We start from the raw sequence: 23,939 nt of genomic DNA on the forward strand, positions 1-23,939 counted from the left end.
CGGTGGAATAATCTGCAAAATATATCAATATGGATCTGTCAGGAGGGGGATGGGATGGAGCAATGCTCTGCAGATCTGTAGAGGGGTCAGTGATCAAATAATCTGCAGAATATATCAATATGGATCTGTCAGGAGGGGGATGGGACGGAGCGATGCTCTGCAGAAAATATCAAGATGGATCTGTCAGGAGGGGGATGGGACTGAGCAATGCTCTGCAAATCTGTAGAGGGGTCAGCGGTTGAATAATCTGCAGAATATATCAATATGGATCTGTCAGGAGGGGATGAGATGGAGCGATGCTCTGCGGATCTCTGAAGAGGTCAGTGATGGAATAATCTGCAGAATACAGCAATATGGGTCTATCGGGGGGGAATGGGACAGAGCAATGCTCTGCAGATCTCTAGAGAGGTCAGTGATGGATTAATCTGCAAAATGTATCAATATGGATCTGTATGGAGGGGGATGGGATGGAGCAATGCTCTGCAGATCTGTAGAGGGGTCAGTGATGGAATAATCTGAAGAATATCTCAATATGGATCTGTCAGGAGGGGGAGGGGAAGGAGCGATGTTCTTCAGATGTCTAGAGAGGTCAGTGGTGGAATAATCTGCAGAATTTATCAATATGGATCAGTCAGGAGGGGGAGGGGAGGGAGCAATGTTCTGCAGATCTCTGAAGAGGTCAGTGATGGAATAATCTGCAGAATATAGTAGTATGTATCTGTCAGGAGGGGGATGGGAAGGAGCGATGTTCTGCAGATCTGTAGAGGGGGTCATTGATGGAATAATCTGCAGAATATATCAATATGGATGTCAGGAGGGGGATGGGGGATTTGTGAGTGTAAAGGGTTAGCTGTAGAGTTCGCTGCCCCAGTCACTCTCACTCTGCTGGTGATCAGATTGTTGTCCAGCAAGCTGGAAAACCTCTGGGCGGGGCGATTTTGGGAGTGACGTCATCATCACCTTACAGAGGGAATCTGAGGCTCCGCCCCTATCTGAAATTTCAGTTACAGACAACCCGCATTGCTAAAAATGACTTGATAAAAGAATTGTTTTTTTTTGTTTTTTTTTTTAGACCTGAGGACTTCAAATACAAGAAGAAGCAGATTTGGAGAGCAGGGTGTGTGGTTGGAGTGCCCCTTTAAACCTGTCTATGCTGCTTTGTTACCATCTAGTGGAGACGTGTGTGGTACAGCAATGGAATCCCTCCACACGGATGGTCATTCTAGAACTGGAAACCTCCCCGCCCCCCAGCCGGAAACTGAAATGAACAGTTTAAAAATATATAAATTAATAAATAAATAAATTAATTAATTAATTTATATAATTAATTGAAAATTTAAAAAAAAAACAAATATATATATATATATATATATATATATATATATATATACATGGCTCCAAAAAATTAATGGAAGACTGAAAACCCATCAGATCCCAATGGGGAGGAATCTCCTGCTGGATCTCTATACTGACATGGACGGGGGATGGGTGAGGAACGTAAGGATGCCCCATCGTTGGATGAAAATGATCGACCTACAGAGGACCGAATTCACAGACACCCCGAAAATCAAAGTGAAGAAATGATGCAGCAGGCGAGTCCATGTTGGTGAAATGTCATTGCAGCAACTCAGAATGGTCCTCAGTAGTCTGTGTGGCCCCCACGTGCTTGTATGCATGCCTGGCAATGTTGGGGGAGGGTCCTAATGAGACCACGGATGGTGTCCTGGGGGATTTCCTCACAGATCTGGACCAGGGCATCACTGAGCTCCTGGACAGTCTAAAGGTGCAACCTGGGAGCGTCGGATGGACCGAAACATGACATCCCAGAGGGGTTCTATTGGATTTAGGTCAGGGGAGTGTGGGGGCCATTCAATGGTATCAATTCCTTCATCCTCCAGGAACTGCCTGCATACTCTCCCCACATGTGGCTGGGCATTGTCGTGCACCAGGAGGAACCCAGGACCCCCTGAACCGGAGGAACCCAGGACCCACTGCACCAGGAGGAACCCAGGACCCCCTGAACCGGAGGAACCCAGGACCCACCGCACCAGGAGGAACCCAGGACCCACCGCACCAGGAGGAACCCAGGACCCACCGCACCAGGAGGAACCCAGGACCCACTGCACCAGGAGGAATCTAGGACCCACCACACCAGGAGGAATCTAGGACCCACTGCACCAGGAGGAACCCAGGATCCCCTGCACCAGGAGGAACCCAGGACCCACCGCCTCAGTGTAGGGTCTGACAGTGGGTCCAAGTATTTCATTCCAATACCTAATGGCAGTCAGGGTGCCATTGTCTAGCCTGTAGAGGTCCCTCCATGGAGATGCCTCCCCAGACCATCACTGACCCACCACCACAACGGTCATACTGAACCATGTTACAGGCAGCAGAACATTCTCCACGGCTTCTCCAGACCCTTTCACGTCTGTCACATGTGCTCAGGGGGAACCTGCTCTCATCTGTGAAAAGCACAGGGGGCCAGTGGTGGACCTGACAATTCTGGGGTTCAATGGCCAATGCCAATCCAGCTCTTTGGTGCCGGGCAGTGAGCACAGGGCCCACTAGAGGACGTCGGGCCCTCAGGCCACCCTCATGAAGTCTGTTTCTGATTGTTTGGTCAGAGACATTCCCACCAGTGACCTGCTGGAGGTCATTTTGTAGGGCTCTGGCAGGGCTCATCCTGTTCCTCCTTCCACAAAGGAGCAGATACCGGTCCTGCTGATGGGTTAAGGACCTTCTACGGCCCTGTCCAGCTCTCCTAGAGGAACTGCCTGTCTCCTGGAATCTCCTCCATGCTCTTGAGACTGTGCTGGGAGACATAGCAAACCTTCTGGCAATGGCAAGTATTGATGTGCCATCCTGGAGGAGATGGACTGCCTGTGCAACCTCTGTAGGGTCCAGGTCTGGCCTCATACTTCCAGTAGTGACACTGACCCTAGCCAAATGCAAAACGTTAAAAACAGTCAGAAAAGATGAGGAGGGAAAAAAATGTCAGTGGCCTCCACCTGTAAAACCAGTTCTGTTTTTGGTGGTTGTCTCATTGTTGCCCATCTAGTGCCCTGTTGTTAATTTCATTACCACCAAAGCAGCTGAAACTGATGAACAACCCCCTCTGCTACTTCCCTGACCAGATCCATATCTCGCTCTCAATATCCTGCTAGCTCTTTTGGCCACCAACCCTGATGGCCAGTTTCGGAGCTGTACTTTAATTCCGATTGCTAGGTCTTTGGGAAATCCACCCTTAACAGTCAGTTACGGCCTTTACAAACACTTGAATTCCAATTGTTAGCTCTTTGGGCCACCAACCCTAATGGCCAGTTACTGTATTCCAATTCTGACTGCTAGCTCTTTGGGCCACCAACCCTAATGGCCAGTTACTGTACTCCAATTCTGACTGCTAGGTCTTTGGGCCACCAACCCTAATGGCCAGTTACTGTACTCCAATTCTGACTGCTAGCTCTTTGGGCCACCAAACCTAATGGCCAGTTACTGTACTCCAGTTCTGACTGCTAGCTATTTGGACTACCAACCCTAATGGCCAGTTACTGTACTCCAATTCTGACTGCTAGCTCTTTGAGCCACCAACCCTAATGGCCAGTTACTGTACTCCAATTCTGACTGCTAGCTCTTTGGACCACCAACCCTAATGGCCAGTTGTGGCGCTGTACTTTCATTCCGTTTCATTAGTTTTTTGTTTTTTTTTGTGGACAACCAATCCCAATAGTCAGTCAAGGTGCTACACTTTCATTCTAATTGTTAGCTCTTTGAACCAATAGACTGGCAGAGAGTAGTCTGACTCCATGCAGCCGACCGTTGCCTTTGTGATAGAATAATAATGGGCTGTGACAGGCGAATAGAGGAAGTGAAAGTGGAGTTCCGTTCGCACCCTGCAGTGGGGTTCCATATTCTCCTGGTGACTACTGACGGAACTCGATATTCCAATATACACTGCTGATTATAGCTGATCGATGTATGTCATAGATTTGGGTCAGCAGGGGAGGGGGGAGGGGAGTTGAGGAGGAGGTGGGTGTGTGGATTTTACACACACTCCCCACTATATGTAAATCTAACAAGCAAATTGTCAGGTCAGGTAGAAGCAAGCAATCTGGCAACTGGGCAACCGCCAGATTGCTTACATGGATCCCTAGCACACTCACCTCGACCCCTGCACATGACCCCTCCACCATGTTTTCCAGGCTTTGCTATCCCACCTGCGGGCCTGGGACCCACATAGCAAATGTTGCTGGGTAGAGCGGATGTCCATTTGCTGATCTTCTCTTGATAGTAAGAACCCAAACGTGATGAGGATTTTGTCACTTCTGGTTTCTGGTGTCACTTTATCTGGCCGCTGTGGCCAGGGGGAGAAGCTAATGGAGCACAGCCGTCAGGGAGAGTGACACCAGAAAGCAGAGGTGACAAAATCCTAATCGCTCCAGTAAAGTCCAGGTTTATTTTTCAGCAAGAAACAAGCAAAACAGTCGTAGAAATCTTTGGCTCACCGCCAGCATGAACGTGTCCCACAACAGGGTTGAAAGTCCCCACCTGCTCCAGTCTGAAGAAAGGGTCATCACATCTCAGCAGTGCCTCAGTAATCCAACAGTACTCAACTCTTCTCACAATCATGTCCTGCTCCACATCGCACCTCATGGACACCTGCTGGATGCTTCTTTTCTTTTCCAGCCCCCTCTCACAGGTGGGTTAACCGTTTTAGGACCACAGTACCCAGAGTCAACGTGGGAGGCTCTTTTCCATCCAAAATCTCTCTGAGCCTCCGAATTCCAGGCCCCCTACCTGGATAATCTGGTGACGACTCTAAATCAGGTTTCCACCTTTACTGGATCACCCTAGAACCCTCATACTGCACAGGGGAGAATCCCTGAGTACTCCACAGTGCTTCTTTTGTCCCCCGAAAGAGACCACAACCCCAATAATGGGGGGCACATAGCTCCTCTCCAGGGCCCATCCCTGGAGTCCTATATAGGAGCTATTGGTCTTTATGTAATTGCAACAATGTTGCATGAAGAAAGTGTAGCCCACTAAGCACCTAACCCCCCCCAAAAAAAAAAAATTGAGCCCCCTCCCCACACCCATGTACACACACACAGACATTAGGGGCACCTACATGTGAAAATGCTGATTATGCTACATATTACATATCAAAAACTTTCCAAATCCATGGCTCCACAGAAGGCTCACCCCTCTTATACCTGGACAATCTGAGTCCTGGCCACTATAGTCCATCCCCATTCTCCATTCTCCAGCAGTAATATGGAATAATGTGTCAGCCACCCTTCACTCTTAGTTCCTCTTTCCGTACTTATTAATTGTAGCACTACCCCCTTAGGAGTCGCTAGAGATTTGGGTCCCCCTATAATCCTGCACAGTCAGGCAACATGCATCTTCCACAGACTTTCATCCAGAGACAATAAAACAGTCCTTGAGCTTTTTGGGTTTTCTGGTTTGTTTTATTGGGGGGATTGAACTTGGATGGAGTAAGGGGTGCATGGGATGCCCAAGGGAACTGCAAACCGCGGACAAATTCCTGGCAACTATGTACAAGTCTTTACACAGCAAAACTCTTCTGGGAGAGCTCTTCAGCCTCTCCTGATGTACCACCCCAGAACCCAGATGAATCCTCTTCTCATCCAGCTGCCTGAGGGAATCCCTGGGCAAGGGGACCCAGTGACTGGCACTTTAAGATGAACAGTCCCAAGGAGCTAATCAGGTTTCCCACCAGAGTGCTCTTTTCCCCTTAACTGGCCCAAGGGGTGTAGGATTATTCACTCAGTCCTTTTTCCTGTGAGCTGGTGGGTTGGTAGCTGCCTTCATGCTTTCTGTTGAGCTGCCTCCTTTCCTGGCTCCATAGGTGGTCCTTGTGCTGGGGGCCAGTGAAGTCTAAGTGATCCTCCTTTCCAGCTTCCTGCCTGTAGGTAGGCCCCTTTACACTTGGCCCCTTCCCAGGCTCCTGAATCTCAGCCTTCTCTAAATCTTCCACCTGAACTCTCCTGCTACTGAGCAGACTCAGTCATACTAATGGGTTTCTCTGGTTCCATGCTAAGCCACCTGTTTGGGGTTTGGCCATAATATCTCGAGTATGCAGACCAGCCCCTCCTCACAACCGCCCATTAAGTTCTAGAGACTTCTCCAAGTCTCTAGATCAGGGAGAGATATCAGGGAAGTCATCTACTGAGCCTCTCAGGCTTGACCCAAATTTGACCCTGTTGACTATTACCCAGGTTACTGCTCAACCTCTCTATTTGAAAAAATAGCTAGCTCCCTCTAGCTTACTAAGAGGGTGCTACATAATGGTCAGCAACGTGACTGCATACAACAAAGCCTCCACCTGAGAACCAACCTTCCTTGTTGCGTTTCCCTACTCTTTGCTTGCTCATAAGGATAGAGAAAGTCATGGGAGAAGACCTCCCCTATCCTTGTGAGCAAGCCAGGTTATATTTGGTCAATGTCATTGGCCACATGGCTTTAAATACAGTATACAAAGGGGACAGGGATGCTTGTGACATCATTGACTTAATATGGGCACAAGGTCATATTTGGTCAATGATGTCACAAGCATCCCCAATCTTTAGTACATGTGCAGCTGCCAAACAGCTTATTCACCCAGCAATGATAACTAACTTCTGGGTTCAGACCAAACCCACCAAGCTCATCCTTAGGGTTCAGTAGGGTTGAGGTGCAGGACACTCAGGTTCTTCCACACCAACCAGGTCTTTATGGAGCCGGCTTTGTACACAGGGGGCACAGTCATGCTGGAACAGAAAAGGGTCTTCACCAAACTGTTCCCACAAGATTGGAAGAGCACAATAATAATGAGCATTCAGAATTTCACCACCCTAACATCACTCTTTTACTAACCTTCCTGCCATACACAATCATTGTTTTTCCTGATTTGCAAGATTTTTTTTTTTACCATCCCCTACTCCTTTTTGGCATCACAATGCTAGGGCAGCCACTATAAGGCAGCAGGTGGCAGGCAGAACCAGTCTATTATTGATTGAGGTTCAGGAGTTATTAAATGAAACTGGAAGCTGTACCACAAAAAAAAGATTTGGTTCCCCTCTTGTCTTGTGTTCGCAACTGAGATCTCCTTTAGTGATGAGCTTGGGTTCAGTTCTGGGTTCCCTCCAAGCCCGTGTACAGCTAAACCCAGAAGGCAGCTATCAGTGCCAAGCCAATGAGCTGGGGAGTGGGACATTTCCCCTTCTGCAGCATATGCACACGATGTGGTAGGGATGTTCTTGAGATCATTGACCTAACATGGCCACATGGGGAATAGTATGTCAATGTCTTAGCTCATGTGCATAGGATTCCATAAATGTTGCTGAGGCAGTGCTGAGCTGTTTTCATATGGAATGGATGTACGAATTTATACAGATAATCCTGGAGTAACAAACCACTGAGTTCTCTATGGAACATATAACAGTGGAATGACAAGTTTACCCTTCGAAGAGTTCAGGAAGAATGTTCTGCCAGGGAAAATATAAACTGGGAGAGTCAGGGCCTCCAACAAAGGGATAACGTCAACCCACCAGTACCAGGCCTTGTCTCACCGAGGTAGAGAGGGAACTGCTAACTTCTGGGCACCGCACACTGCAGCAATTTAGCAATCGGCGCCCCTGACCCCTGAACTATGTACATTATGCACTCCAGACCTCAGAACTATGTACATTACACATTAATGACCCCTGAACTCTGTACATTATCCACTTGTGACCCCTGAACCATGTACATTACCCACTCCTGACCCTGAACTCTACATTATCCACTCCTGACCCTGAACTCTGTACATTATCCACTCCTGAATCCTGAACTATGTACATTAACAACTCCTGACCTCTCCACTATGTACATTACACACTTGATCCCTCCACTTTATGGGTTACCCACTCCTGACCCCTGAACTATGTACATTATGCACTCCACACATCAGAACTATGTACATTACACATTAATGACCCCCGTACATTATCCACTGGTGACCCCTGAACCATGTACATTACCCACTCCTGACCCTGAACTCTACATTACCCACTCCTGACCCTGTAACCTGTACATTATCCACTCCTGACCCTGTAATCTGTACATGACCCACTCCTGACCCTGAACTCTACATTACCCACTCCTGACCCTGAACTATGTACATTACCCACTCCTGACCCTGTAACCTGTACATTATACACTCCTGACCCTGTAATCTGTACATTACCCACTCCTGACCCTGAACTCTACATTACCCACTCCTGACCCTGAACTCTGTACATTATCCACTCCTGACCCTGTAATCTGTACATTACCCACTCCTGACCCTGAACTCTACATTACCCACTCCTGACCCTGAACTCTGTACATTACCCACTCCTGGCCCTGTAACCTGTACATTATCCACTCCTGACCCTGTAATCTGTACATTATCCACTCCTGACCCTGTAATCTGTCCATTATCCACTCCTGACCCCTGAACTATGTACATTATGCACTCCACACATCAGAACTATGTACATTACACATTAATGACCCCCGTACATTATCCACTGGTGACCCCTGAACCATGTACATTACCCACTCCTGACCCTGAACTCTACATTACCCACTCCTGACTCTGAACTATGTACATTACCCACTCCTGACCCTGTAACCTGTACATTATCCACTCCTGACCCTGTAATCTGTACATGACCCACTCCTGACCCTGAACTCTACATTACCCACTCCTGACCCTGTACTATGTACATTACCCACTCCTGACCCTGTAACCTGTACATTATCCACTCCTGACCCTGTAATCTGTACATTACCCACTCCTGACCCTGAACTCTACATTACCCACTCCTGACCCTGAACTCTGTACATTACCCACTCCTGGCCCTGTAACCTGTACATTATCCACTCCTAACCCTGTAATCTGTACATTATCCACTCCTGACCCTGTAATCTGTACATTATCCACTCCTGACCCTGTAATCTGTACATTATCCACTCCTGACCCTGTAATCTGTCCATTATCCACTCCTGACCCCTGAACTATGTACATTACCAACTCCTGACCTCTGCGCTATGTACATTACACACTTGATCCCTCTACTTTATGGGTTACCCACTCCTGACCACTGAAATATGTACAATATACACTCTTGACCCCTGAACTATGTTTATTACCCTCTGATGACCCCTTCACTATGTACATTACGTAGTTAATCCCCCCACTATATGGGTTACCCATTCCTGACCCCGGAATTATGTACATTACTCACTATTGACCCCTGGACTCTGTATATTACTCACTCCTGACCCCAGAACTATGTACATTACCCACTCTTGACCACTGAACTATGCACAATACCCACTAATGACCCCTGCGCTCTGTACTTTACACACCGGACCCCTGCAATTTATGGGTTATCCACTCCTGACCGCTGAACTATGTCCATTACCACTTCCTGACCGCTGAACCATGAACATTACTCACTCTTGACCCCAGAACAATGTACATTATACATTCATTACCCATGAACTATGTACATTACCCACTCCTGACCGCTGAACTATGTACATTACCCACTCCTGACCTCTGAACTATGTACATTACCCACTCCTGACCTCTGAACTATGTACATTACCAACTCCTGACCTCTGAACTATGTAAATTACCCACTCCTGACCTCTGTACTATGTACATTACCCACTCCTGACCTCTGAACTATGTACATTACCCACTCCTGACCCGTGAACCATGAACATTACCCATTCATAATCCCTGAACGATGTAAATTACCCACTCCTGACCTCTGCGCCATGTGTATTACCCACTCCTGACCTCTGAACTATGTACATTACCCACTCCTGACCTCTGAACCATGAACATTACTCACTCTTGACCCCAGAACAATGTACATTATACATTCATTACCCATGAACTATGTACATTACCCACTCCTGACCGCTGAACCATGAACATTACTCACTCTTGACCTCTGAACTATGTACATTACCAACTCCTGACCTCTGAACTATGTACATTACCCACTCCTGACCTCTGAACCATGAACATTACTCACTCTTGACCCCAGAACAATGTACATTATACATTCATTACCCATGAACTATGTACATTACCAACTCCTGACCTCTGAACTATGTACATTACCCACTCCTGACCTCTGAACTATGTACATTACCCACTCATGGCACCTGAACTATGTACATTACCCACTCATGGCACCTGAACGATGTACATTACCCACTCATGACCCCTGAACTATGTACATTACCCACTCATGACACCTGAACTATGTACATTACACACTCATGACACCTGAACTATGTACATTACACACTCATGACACCTGAACTATGTACATTACCCACTCATGACACCTGAACGATGTACATTACCCACTCATGACCCCTGAACTATGTACATTACACACTCATGACACCTGAACTATGTACATTACCCACTCATGACACTTGAACGATGTACATTACCCACTCATGACCCCTGAACTATGTACATTACCCACTCATGGCACCTGAACGATGTACATTACCCACTCATGACACCTGAACTGTGTACATTACCCACTCATGGCACCTGAACTATGTACATTACACACTCATGACACCTGAACTGTGTACATTACCCACTCATGACACCTGAACTATGTACATTACCCACTCATGGCACCTGAACTATGTACATTACCCACTCATGACACCTGAACTATGTACATTACCCACTCATGGCACCTGAACGATGTACATTACCCACTCATGACACCTGAACTATGTACATTACCCACTCATGACACCTGAACTATGTACATTACCCACTCATGGCACCTGAACTATGTACATTACCCACTCATGACACCTGAACTATGTACATTACCCACTCATGGCACCTGAACGATGTACATTACCCACTCATGACACCTGAACTATGTACATTACCCACTCATGACCCCTGAACTATGTACATTACCCACTCATGACACCTGAACTATGTACATTACCCACTCATGACACCTGAACGATGTACATTACCCACTCATGACACCTGAACTATGTACATTACCCACTCATGGCACCTGAATGATGTACATTACCCACTCATGACACCTGAACTATGTACATTACCCACTCATGGCACCTGAACTGTGTACATTACACACTCATGACACCTGAACTGTGTACATTACCCACTCATGACACCTGAACTGTGTACATTACCCACTCATGACACCTGAACGATGTACATTACACACTCATGGCACCTGAACGATGTACATTACCCACTCATGGCACCTGAACTATGTACATTACCCACTCATGGCACCTGAACTATGTACATTACCCACTCATGACACCTGAACGATGTACATTACACACTCATGACACCTGAACTATGTACATTACCCACTCATGGCACCTGAACGATGTACATTACCCACTCATGGCACCTGAACTGTGTACATTACACACTCATGACCCCTGAACGGTGTACATTACCCACCCATGACCCCTGAACTGTGTACATTACACACTCATGACACCTGAACTATGTACATTACCCACTCATGGCACCTGAACTGTGTACATTACCCACTCATGGCACCTGAACTGTGTACATTACCCACTCATGACACCTGAACTGTGTACATTACCCACTCATGACACCTGAACTATGTACATTACCCACTCATGACACCTGAACTATGTACATTACCCACTCATGACACCTGAACTATGTACATTACACACTCATGACACCTGAACTATGTACATTACACACTCATGACACCTGAACTATGTACATTACCCACTCATGACACCTGAACGATGTACATTACCCACTCATGACCCCTGAACTATGTACATTACCCACTCATGACCCCTGAACTATGTACATTACACACTCATGACACCTGAACTATGTACATTACCCACTCATGACACCTGAACGATGTACATTACCCACTCATGACCCCTGAACTATGTACATTACCCACTCATGGCACCTGAACGATGTACATTACCCACTCATGACACCTGAACTGTGTACATTACACACTCATGGCACCTGAACTGTGTACATTACACACTCATGACACCTGAACTATGTACATTACCCACTCATGACACCTGAACTATGTACATTACCCACTCATGGCACCTGAACTATGTACATTACCCACTCATGACACCTGAACTATGTACATTACCCACTCATGACACCTGAACGATGTACATTACCCACTCATGACACCTGAACTATGTACATTACCCACTCATGACACCTGAACTATGTACATTACCCACTCATGGCACCTGAACTATGTACATTACCCACTCATGACACCTGAACTATGTACATTACCCACTCATGGCACCTGAACGATGTACATTACCCACTCATGACACCTGAACTATGTACATTACCCACTCATGACACCTGAACTATGTACATTACCCACTCATGGCACCTGAACTATGTACATTACCCACTCATGACACCTGAACTATGTACATTACCCACTCATGGCACCTGAACGATGTACATTACCCACTCATGACACCTGAACTATGTACATTACCCACTCATGACCCCTGAACTATGTACATTACCCACTCATGACACCTGAACTATGTACATTACCCACTCATGACACCTGAACGATGTACATTACCCACTCATGACACCTGAACTATGTACATTACCCACTCATGGCACCTGAATGATGTACATTACCCACTCATGACACCTGAACTATGTACATTACCCACTCATGGCACCTGAACTGTGTACATTACACACTCATGACACCTGAACTGTGTACATTACCCACTCATGACACCTGAACTGTGTACATTACCCACTCATGACACCTGAACGATGTACATTACACACTCATGGCACCTGAACGATGTACATTACCCACTCATGGCACCTGAACTATGTACATTACCCACTCATGGCACCTGAACTATGTACATTACCCACTCATGACACCTGAACGATGTACATTACACACTCATGACACCTGAACTATGTACATTACCCACTCATGGCACCTGAACGATGTACATTACCCACTCATGGCACCTGAACTGTGTACATTACACACTCATGACCCCTGAACGGTGTACATTACCCACCCATGACCCCTGAACTGTGTACATTACACACTCATGACACCTGAACTATGTACATTACCCACTCATGGCACCTGAACTGTGTACATTACCCACTCATGGCACCTGAACTGTGTACATTACCCACTCATGACACCTGAACTGTGTACATTACCCACTCATGACACCTGAACTATGTACATTACCCACTCATGACACCTGAACTATGTACATTACCCACTCATGACACCTGAACTATGTACATTACACACTCATGACACCTGAACTATGTACATTACACACTCATGACACCTGAACTATGTACATTACCCACTCATGACACCTGAACGATGTACATTACCCACTCATGACCCCTGAACTATGTACATTACCCACTCATGACCCCTGAACTATGTACATTACACACTCATGACACCTGAACTATGTACATTACCCACTCATGACACCTGAACGATGTACATTACCCACTCATGACCCCTGAACTATGTACATTACCCACTCATGGCACCTGAACGATGTACATTACCCACTCATGACACCTGAACTGTGTACATTACACACTCATGGCACCTGAACTGTGTACATTACACACTCATGACACCTGAACTATGTACATTACCCACTCATGACACCTGAACTATGTACATTACCCACTCATGGCACCTGAACTATGTACATTACCCACTCATGACACCTGAACTATGTACATTACCCACTCATGACACCTGAACGATGTACATTACCCACTCATGACACCTGAACTATGTACATTACCCACTCATGACACCTGAACTATGTACATTACCCACTCATGACACCTGAACTATGTACATTACCCACTCATGGCACCTGAACGATGTACATTACCCACTCATGACACCTGAACTATGTACATTACCCACTCATGGCACCTGAACGATGTACATTACCCACTCATGACCCCTGAACTGTGTACATTACCCACTCATGACACCTGAACTATGTACATTACACACTCATGACACCTGAACTATGTACATTACCCACTCATGGCACCTGAACTATGTACATTACCCACTCATGACACCTGAACTATGTACATTACCCACTCATGGCACCTGAACGATGTACATTACCCACTCATGACACCTGAACTGTGTACATTACCCACTCATGGCCGTTTGGCGGCTTCAGAAGTGTCTCTGCACTCCGGGTGCACGCCATTTGGCGTGCTCCCGCACATGCGCCGTAATGCAGAGCGGCGCAGCAGTGCGATCTGTCACCGGCCGTGCACCTCGGACACGGCCGATGACAGATCCGAGTACCGGCTCCCATTGCTGGTACCATGTGACCTGCTGTGACCAATCACAGCAGGTCACATGACAGTTGTATACAATGGATGGCTTCATTCATGATGCCATCCATTGTATACTAGTGTCTAGCTGTGAATGGTCACAGCAGGTCACATGCACATGTCATGTGATTAGCTGTGACCAAATCACAGCTAAGCACAAAAAAAAAAAAAAAAAAAGCTGAATGAATCGATGTCATTCAGGTAAATGCTTGTTTATAGCAAAGTAATTCTTTGCTATAAGCAAATTGTGTAAAAAAAAAAATACTGATCACTTCCCCAAAGTAGTACAATGTTACTATGGTAACATTGTACTACTTTGGTCATAGTAAAATATGAAAAAAAAATCTTAAAAAAATAAAAAAAATGTAATAAAAAATTAAATATAATAAAAAAATAAAAAAAATAAAAAAATATATATATATTTTTTTTTTCATACTGTCACCAGTCAGTGTCCCTGTTCACCGCCATGCCAGTTATATGATGACGCTGTACTGCACTGGTGACAGTATGCAAAAAAAAAATAGTGAAAATAATATTTTAAATTTTTGCATTTTCCGAAAAATTATGACAAAAAAATACAACTTCAAAAAACTCGCCATTCCTCTTATGAAGTACGTCAGACTGTCTACTCTGCAAAAAGGGGTCATTTGGGGGATATCTGTACCGTCCTGACATTTGGGGGATATCTGTACTGTCCTGACATTTGGGGGATATCTGTACCGTCCTGACATTTGGGGGATATCTGTACCGTCCTGACATTTGGGAGATATCTGTACCGTCCTGACATTTGGGGGATATCTGTACCGTCCTGACATTTGGGGATATCTGTACCGTCCTGACATTTGGGGGATATCTGTACCGTCCTGACATTTGGGGGATATCTGTACCGTCCTGACATTTGGGGATATCTGTACCGTCCTGACATTTGGGGGATATCTGTACCGTCCTGACATTTGGGGATATCTGTACCGTCCTGACATTTGGGGGATATCTGTACTGTCCTGACATTTGGGGGGATATCTGTACTGTTCTGACATTTGGGGGATATCTGTACCGTCCTGACATTTGGGGGATATCTGTCCTGTCCTGACATTTGGGGGATATCTGTACCGTCCTGACATTTGGGGGATATCTGTACCGTCCTGACATTTGGGGGGATATCTGTACTGTTCTGACATTTGGGGGATATCTGTACCGTCCTGACATTTGGGGGATATCTGTACCGTCCTGACATTTGGGGGATATCTGTACCATCCTGACATTTGGGGGATATCTGTACTGTTCTGACATTTGGGGGATATCTGTACTGTCCTGACATTTGGGGGATATCTGTACTGTTCTGACATTTGGGGGATATCTGTACCGTCCTGACATTTGGGGTATATCTGTACCGTCCTGACATTTGGGGTATATCTGTACCGTCCTGACATTTGGGGGATATCTGTACCGTCCTGACATTTGGGGGATATCTGTACCGTCCTGACATTTGGGGGATATCTGTACTGTTCTTACATTTGGGGGATATCTGTACCGTCCTGACATTTGGGGGATATCTGTAATGTCCTGACATTTGGGGGGATATCTGTCCTGTCCTGACATTTGGGGGATATCTGCACTGTCCTGACATTTGGGGGATATCTGTACTGTTCTGACATTCTTGGATCTCAAGAAATTATATTGGCTGTCAGTACTTCAGGATTGATCAATAATCAGATCTATACCATAGTTTGTGAACTCTATAACTTTCCTACAAACTAAATAATACATCCTAATTTGGGTTATTTTCACCAAAGACATGTAGCAGAATACATCTCGGCCTAAATTTATGAAGAACAATTATTTATTTGTAAACTTTTATAACAGAAACAAAGAAAAATGTGTTTTTTTTCAAAATTTTTGGTCTTTTTTTGTTAATTTAGCAAAAAATAAAAACCCCAGCAGTGATTAAATACCACCAAAAGAAAGCTCTAGTTGTGTGAAGAAAATGATAACATTTTAGGGGGCGTGTCCAAGATGGCGATCGGACCAGTCGCCTGAACTGGAGCTCCGACGGCTCATCTCCTCATCCACCGGCATCCACCATACATCAGAGGGCGGGAGTGAGTGTGAGACTCACCCGTCCCCGCGACATCCCTGCTGGGCAGCTTCGGGCGCTGTTGGCGCCACTCGGAGGCGGTGACCAGGTGCGGCCTTGTTGCGGCCGGGTGGAGCCGCGGTGTTCACCGGCATCCACCATACATCAGAGAGCGGGAGTGAGTGCGAGACTCACCCGTCCCCGCGACTTCCCTGCTGGGCAGCTTCGGGCGCTGTCGGCGCCACTCGGAGGCGGTGACCAGGTGCGGCCTTGTTGCGGCCGGGTGGAGCCGCGGAGTCCTCCGGCTCACATCGGGCCGGTCAGTGGTGACAGAGCACGCGGGGCAGAGGTGGGAAGGGGGGGGACTGGTCACCCCCCCTCCCACTCGTTCAGTGAACGATCCGCCTGTCGTCCCTCCGTTCCAGACGGGACGACAGGCACATAAGTGTCACCCTCCCTCCCCCCATATGTGAAACAGGGGCGGTGTGGAGTAGTGAGGCCTAGTGAGCCCAGGACCTCTCCCATCAGGGTACAGGCTGAGTGCGTTTTCAGTCCAGGGAGACACATCATACATGAGTACATTCCTTCTCCCACAAAGAACTGCCAGCACTTCACGATCCATTGGGTCACCCCCCACACAAACCCAGGAAATATCGGCATATTGTAGAGGCCTTGCTACAGCCTTTACAACAGGAAGCTGTGCTGAGGATAGGCCTATAGAAGACATCCCATACAGATTCATATAAGGGGAAGGCTGTGGTAATCCCTGTATCCGTAAATCCGCACAGCAGAAACCATTGACCCCCCCTGTTTCGCTTATCCTTTCCTGCACGCTGAGGCATATAGTGCAATTCTGGGCCTGTTGTAAACTACCTATTCTCATTTTCACATATCTGTTCTGGGGGATCCAGCTTGACCCCAAAGAAAATGGCAATATAATACCGTGAGCCTTGACACACGTAGGTGGGGCTACGCAATCTTCACTGAGAGGCGACGCAAACATGGGGAAGGCAGACAGGAAAGCTACTACTCCTCGCTCCAGATCCCCTCGCCGTACAGGTGGTCCTGCTAATCGCAGTATCCCGGAGCTATTCCGGTCTCACACTCCGGATCACGCAGAATCCTCTTCTATTGCATCACCATTACATTCGCCTACAAAGGAGATTCCATCACAGTCTATTAGTTTGACAACAGTTGCCACAACAGCGGCCATACCTGGACATGTCGAACCTCCCCCTCTCACCATCGGGGATTTGAAAGCGGGGGTTTGAAAGACTCTTTCAGCGGCAATAGCTGAGCTACATATTGACCTGCAGGCAGTGGCGCATAGGCTGGACGCAGTGGAGGATAAAGTTAGTATGCAAGGCCTTGCTATTCATGAGGTGCGCAAGCAGGTTGACACGCACACAATGCACCTAAGAGAGCTCGATCGTCATATTGAGGACTTGGATAATAGGGGAAGACGACATAACTTGCGGGTGCGCGGTGTACCGGAAGCAATAGAGTCTGGCCAGCTCGCCCAAGTTCTTTTAACCATCTTTAATGATCTTTTGGAAAGACCGCATGAATCTCCTATTGAGATCGAACGTCTCCATAGGGCCCTACGTCCCAAAGGCAGAGACACGGACCCACCGAGAGATATAGTTTGCTGCCTAGTCGACTTCCGACTTAAAGAGGAAATATTACGTAGAGCTCGGGACAAACAGCGCTTGTTTTACCAGGAAACGGAAAATTAAATTATTTCAGGATCTCTCCCATCTCACCCTGCAACGTAGGAAAGACCTGCGCCCCTTACTAGATTTACTTCGCTCTGAAGGTATCGCCTACCGTTGGAAGTTTCCGTTTGGTCTTGCTGCAACACATATGGGGAGATCAGCTCTCATGAGATTTCCGGAAGACCTTGCACCATTCTGTGAAACCTTGCATATCCCTTTACCGGATATACCTAACTGGTCCAGTGTTTCTTCTTTACAATTGCAGCTAGATGAAAGCCCCATGGAAGCACAATCTGCTGGCCACTTATCTGGAGAAAGACGACGCAAATCTTCACACCCAGCTTCAACTTCCCCGGTACGAAGAAGGCTTATTAATGATGACAGTTTACCAGCATCGCCTGCACACCGTAAGGCGCGTCATGAATGACCTTTTCCCGTTTTCTGATATTCATGCTCATGAGTACAAACACCCCCACAGTCTGAGGCTGCTTTACTAGTGAATCGAGTAGGTTTTGTTATTTTTTATCCACGGTTCCTTTATGTGACCTACCTAACATCACCTGTACTTCTCTAGGGTATGTGTATCGCATCACATTGCCAAGCTTCATATATGTAATATGTATCAATCATATCTATTCGTTTTGTAGGCATGTAAGTGCTGAGGTATCCTTATTTGTGTTATGGAAGAGAGATGTTGGGATCTGTGGAGCTATTGGTTGTGTACCTGCTGGTATTGATGGGCTCTTTTTTGCTTGGCTAGTGCGCAATACTATGGTTCTGAAAAGCTATTTGTCTTGATCTTGCAGATAAATTCTCCATAAGCCTTGAAATGCCTCGGGACTAGCCTATACGCTTGTACATACCATCTTTGGTGGGACGGGGGATGGGGGCTTGTGCGGATCAGTAGTGTACCGAGATGTGTTTATCTCTCCTGAAGCATCCTAAACAATACTACCATAATCTGGATTCATGAGATTTCGTACCATCTTGGTGTACTGCTGTACGTGCTTGCCTCTGACCCTTGTCTCTTAATTAGATCAATGCTAATATCATATTAATAGTCTATTCGCATTATTTATTTGCTCTCCTTACATTATGTTCGTCTTACAAAACTCTTGGAATACCTCTATCTGCAATTCAGTTTATGATATGTTACATACCTCCTAACTAGATGTGAGTACTGTGGTATTTTTGATTTGGAGTATGAGCCCATACTATATGATTTTCACATGTATAGTTCACTCCGTGGATGGGTACAATTTGGCCCTATACATTTAGCTGCTCTACTTTGACGCAGACTCGTTGGGCCACAGATTGTAGATGCTTCTTCCCCAGCAACCTATCTCTGTTTTGTAGGCGATGGGGTGTTCAACACTACTTAGGATCCCTCAGTTGGGATTATTACTTACATTATCTTTGGAAAACGGTTTCAGGAGATATTTGGCCCTTGGCTTACATCTCAGTTTCGGCATAAGGGATTTTGTTGCTCCTGCCATGCACTTTTTCATGTACAGTAGCTATCTTTATCCAAAATTGATATGGCCTATGCAGACCCTTTTCAAGTGACTCGAGTGTTTATGTGGTACGGTTTAAAGTATCTTTTAGGAAATGACAGATCACAGATTGCATTGTATATGACTCGTGATACAATAATATGTATATGGTAAAATAGGTTACGCTCAATTGCATAACGTATTTCCAATGACTGTCCAAGTTATGTCATACAGTTTTAAATATTGGGTCTTCTCCTTTGGCATACATTCACTTTTACACCTATTGCTGCACATCACTGTTTAGGAGCCTTGATAGGGTCCAAGTGCCTACCTACAACATTGAGTTTATCATGATGTTGCATATAACACTTTTAGCATACATCCCTCCCCTGTTACACTCCACTTATCTCTCGCTACAAGTTAGCCACTTCCCACCTACGTATATGTGTCAAGGACACATCATATTGGATCATTCCCCCTCTACAACTTTTATTCAGGAGAGTTAGGCCGCTTTAGAACTATACTATATATTCTTAATACGGCCGTTTCTGGGTTTGACACCTCTCCGACAGTTTATTCGAGATTCTCACACAACGTCTTGCAAACAACCATTCCATAGGAGCTTTACTATGAGATAGAATAGCTGGACTATTCTGCCTCTGGAGTCGAGTTTTAAAGGAAGTTGAAGGAACATAGATTAATACATACATACGGACATATATGAAACACACCTGACACTTCTATCTTTTTTTCTACCTAATTTTTTGACTCTGTTCCTTTATGATTTAGTTTCTATTTCAACAGTTTAGAAACTCTATATTAATCTTTTTTCTTCTGATACCCCCTTGTCCCCCCCCCCCTTTTTTTTTTTTTCTCTCTCTCTCTCTCTCTCTTTCTCTCTTCGCCTTCCCCTTCCTCTCCCTGCCTCAGCGATACGTATTGAGTACACTTATAGCCCTCCAGCAACCAGTTCATGTAGATTTCATAATGGCTAATAAACACGCTTCTAAACAGTCATTTCGCACACTTTCCGTGGCCTCTCTCAACGCAAGGGGCCTAAATGTGCCTGAAAAACGCTCGCAACTACTCACTTATATGAAAAGCCTACGTGCAGATGTGATCTTTGTCCAAGAAACTCATTTTCGAGCAGACCAAGTCCCTAAATTCTCTAATGTTAACTACCCCACGGCATTTCACTCAGTTAATGCGGAAGTAAAAGCTAAGGGGGTATCCATTTTGCTTTCTAAAACGCTCCTGTTTGAACTTACTGAGTCTCTTGAAGATCCCGAGGGCAGGTTCCTTTTTCTCAAAGGCACCCTCTTTAATAAACCACTTACCCTAGTCAATGTTTATAGTCCCAATACTGCACAAGTAAGCTTTTTTCGTAAAATCACCAAGTTACTTGCTACATTTCAATCGGGTATCCTGATTCTGGGAGGCGATTTTAATGTGGCTCTGAACCCACTGGAAGACACGTCCTCGGGGTTTTCCTCCATACCGTTCCAAGCACTCAAACAAATCAAAATTGAATTGAAAGACCTTCTCCTTCATGATGCATGGCGTACCCTTCACCCTTCAGACAGAGATTATACCTTTTATTCTGCTCCTCACAAACGCCACTCTAGAATCGACTACTTCTTTCTCTCGCAAAACGATTTAAATACCTTGCAGTCTGCCTCGATCGAACCAAAGATCCTCTCAGATCACCACCCGATTATGATAACTTTGCAATTCCTGGATACACCAGGCATATCCAAAATATGGAGACTGGATCCATTTCTCCTTACGGATTCCTCAGTTACCCTCCAGATCCGTGATTCTTTGACAAACTACTTTCGAGAAAATACATCCTTGGAAACGACCCCTCTCGTACGGTGGGAAGCGCACAAATGTGTAATACGTGGACTTATAATGTCAATCTCAGCTGCGCGAAAACGTCGGGCTCAAGCATCATTTTATTCTTTATTGCAAAAAGTTCGCTCACTTGAGTGCGCACATAAACGATCTATAGCCTTAAGATCGGCTACTGAACTAGATCGAGCACGACAACAACTCCGCGATGTCGTAGAGAAGAAAACTAAGCGTAATTTTACTCTACAACAGAAGCTTTTCTATGAACATGGCAATAAGAGTGGCAAATTTCTTGCTCGGGCGCTACAATCTAAAAAGGCAGCTCGACACATTTATCAGCTCCATTCCAAGCATGGACGCCTACTGAAAACATCGTCGGAAATCGCGGCGGAATTTGAAGAGTTTTACTCTAACCTATACAACCTACCTTTACAGCCCAAACCAACAGGTGACATTAGGCCACGTAAGACCATTATACAGGCCTTCCTCACGCAATATCTCCCCAAACCAGTTTCAAGGACACAAGCGAAAGAATTGGAGGGAGCTTTGACGCTACAGGAACTACAACAGGCTATTACACAGTTGAAACCTGGTAAAAGCCCAGGACCCGATGGCTTTATCAACTCTTATTACAAATCTTTTCTTGACATTTTAGCGCTTCCATTTCTACAGGCCTTCAACACATTAGACACGCCAGGACAATCTATGAGTCATCTTTCGGAGGCTCACATTACGGTTATACCCAAAGAGAATAAAGACCACACTTCTACAGTGAATTATCGTCCGATTTCGCTATTAAATGTTGATCTAAAGATCTTTGCTAAAATTCTGGCTAACCGTTTACTACCTGTTATAGAATCCATCATATCTCCGGACCAGGTGGGCTTTGTTCCGGGCAGAGAGGCCAAAGATAACACAATTAGGGCCATTAATATACATCACTGGCTACTTCAAAAGCGACAACCTGGATTTTTTCTCTCTTTAGATGCCGAAAAGGCGTTTGACAGACTAGCATGGGATTACCTGGAGGCAGTTTTGATTGGACTGGGACTGCCTTTGCGCTTTTTGACTTTTATTATGTCTCTATATATAGCCCCCACAGCGCGAGTGCGCGTTAATGGTCACCTTTCGGACTCCTTCTCAATTGGCAACGGGACCAGACAGGGATGCCCCTTGTCACCCCTCTTATTTATCCTTACATTGGAACCTTTATTGAATTGCATTAAGGATAATGCTAACATCAAGGGGATTTTGATCAATGACAAACTACATAAAGTGGCAGCCTTTGCTGATGACATACTTCTTTTCCTAACAGACCCGCATATCACGTTGCCAAACTTGCTACAAAATTTCAAACTATTTCAGTACTTGGCTAACTTTAAAATCAATTTTTCTAAATCTCAAGCACTTAATGTATCATTAACTCCGGATGTGTTGAAACAAGCGACATCAAATTTTCCTTTTACTTGGCAACGTGAAGCTATCACTTATTTAGGAATCCAATTACCAACACATCTTTCGGAATTATATACAAAAAATTTTCTACCCCTCTTACGTGACATCTCCAAAGACCTACAGACATGGAATAAACCCTGGTTTTCTTGGTTTGGTAGGGCAGCTATACTAAAGATGAACGTGCTCCCCAGAATATTATATCTTTTGCAGACAATACCAATCCAATTACCAAACTCATTCTTCAAATCCTATAGAACGCTCTGTACCTCCTTTCTTTGGTATAATAAACACCCAAGAATTAGCTTTGCCCAACTCACCATGCCCAAGAGGAGTGGAGGTATAGGACTTCCGGATATTCACCGTTATTACAGGTCCTGTCACCTAGCCAGAATAGTGGACTGGACAACAAACCACACTCGTAAGGTGTGGGTTGGTGTAGAGGCTGATTTCTCAAAGATACCACTCTCCACCTCCCCGTGGCTGAAAACCTCTCACGTCCCTTCCGAGTTTCGAGAACACCCACTTATAGGTCCCACTCTATGCTGTAGTGCTCAGTTGTTCCAGAAAAAAGAACTATCTTCCTTTCCGAGCCCTCTTACTCCGATCAAATTGAATCCGGACTTTATTCCAGGGATTTCTCCGACCTTTCTCGCTGGGTATGGCCGTGATGAGAGTCTTACAGTGGGTCAATTCTTCAAAGATTCTAGCCTCTTATCTAAAGAAGACATTGCAAAGACGTGGCCATCCATTACACTAACACCATGGATGTATAGACAAATCCACCATTTCTTACGTAACTCCCCACATCTAAAAGACTATTCAAGACCGCTTACTGCATTTGAGAA

At 45.6% G+C, this 23,939-nt stretch overlaps 1 long non-coding RNA gene across 1 annotated transcript; it reads right to left on the minus strand.

The window, feature by feature from the left end:
* Positions 1–5,446: 5,446 nt before the first annotated feature.
* On the minus strand, positions 5,447–10,226 carry LOC149442092 (uncharacterized). Its single transcript, XR_016307233.1, has 2 exons — positions 5,981–10,226; positions 5,447–5,948 (listed from the first exon to the last, which is right to left on the minus strand). It is a non-coding gene; the product is annotated as an uncharacterized LOC149442092 (long non-coding RNA).
* Positions 10,227–23,939: the final 13,713 nt, after the last annotated feature.

The sequence above is a fragment of the Staurois parvus genome, unplaced genomic scaffold (genome assembly GCF_062004578.1).
Source record: "Staurois parvus isolate SC_StPar_1 unplaced genomic scaffold, SC_StPar_1.0 ptg000913l, whole genome shotgun sequence".
NCBI lineage: Eukaryota > Metazoa > Chordata > Amphibia > Anura > Ranidae > Staurois > Staurois parvus.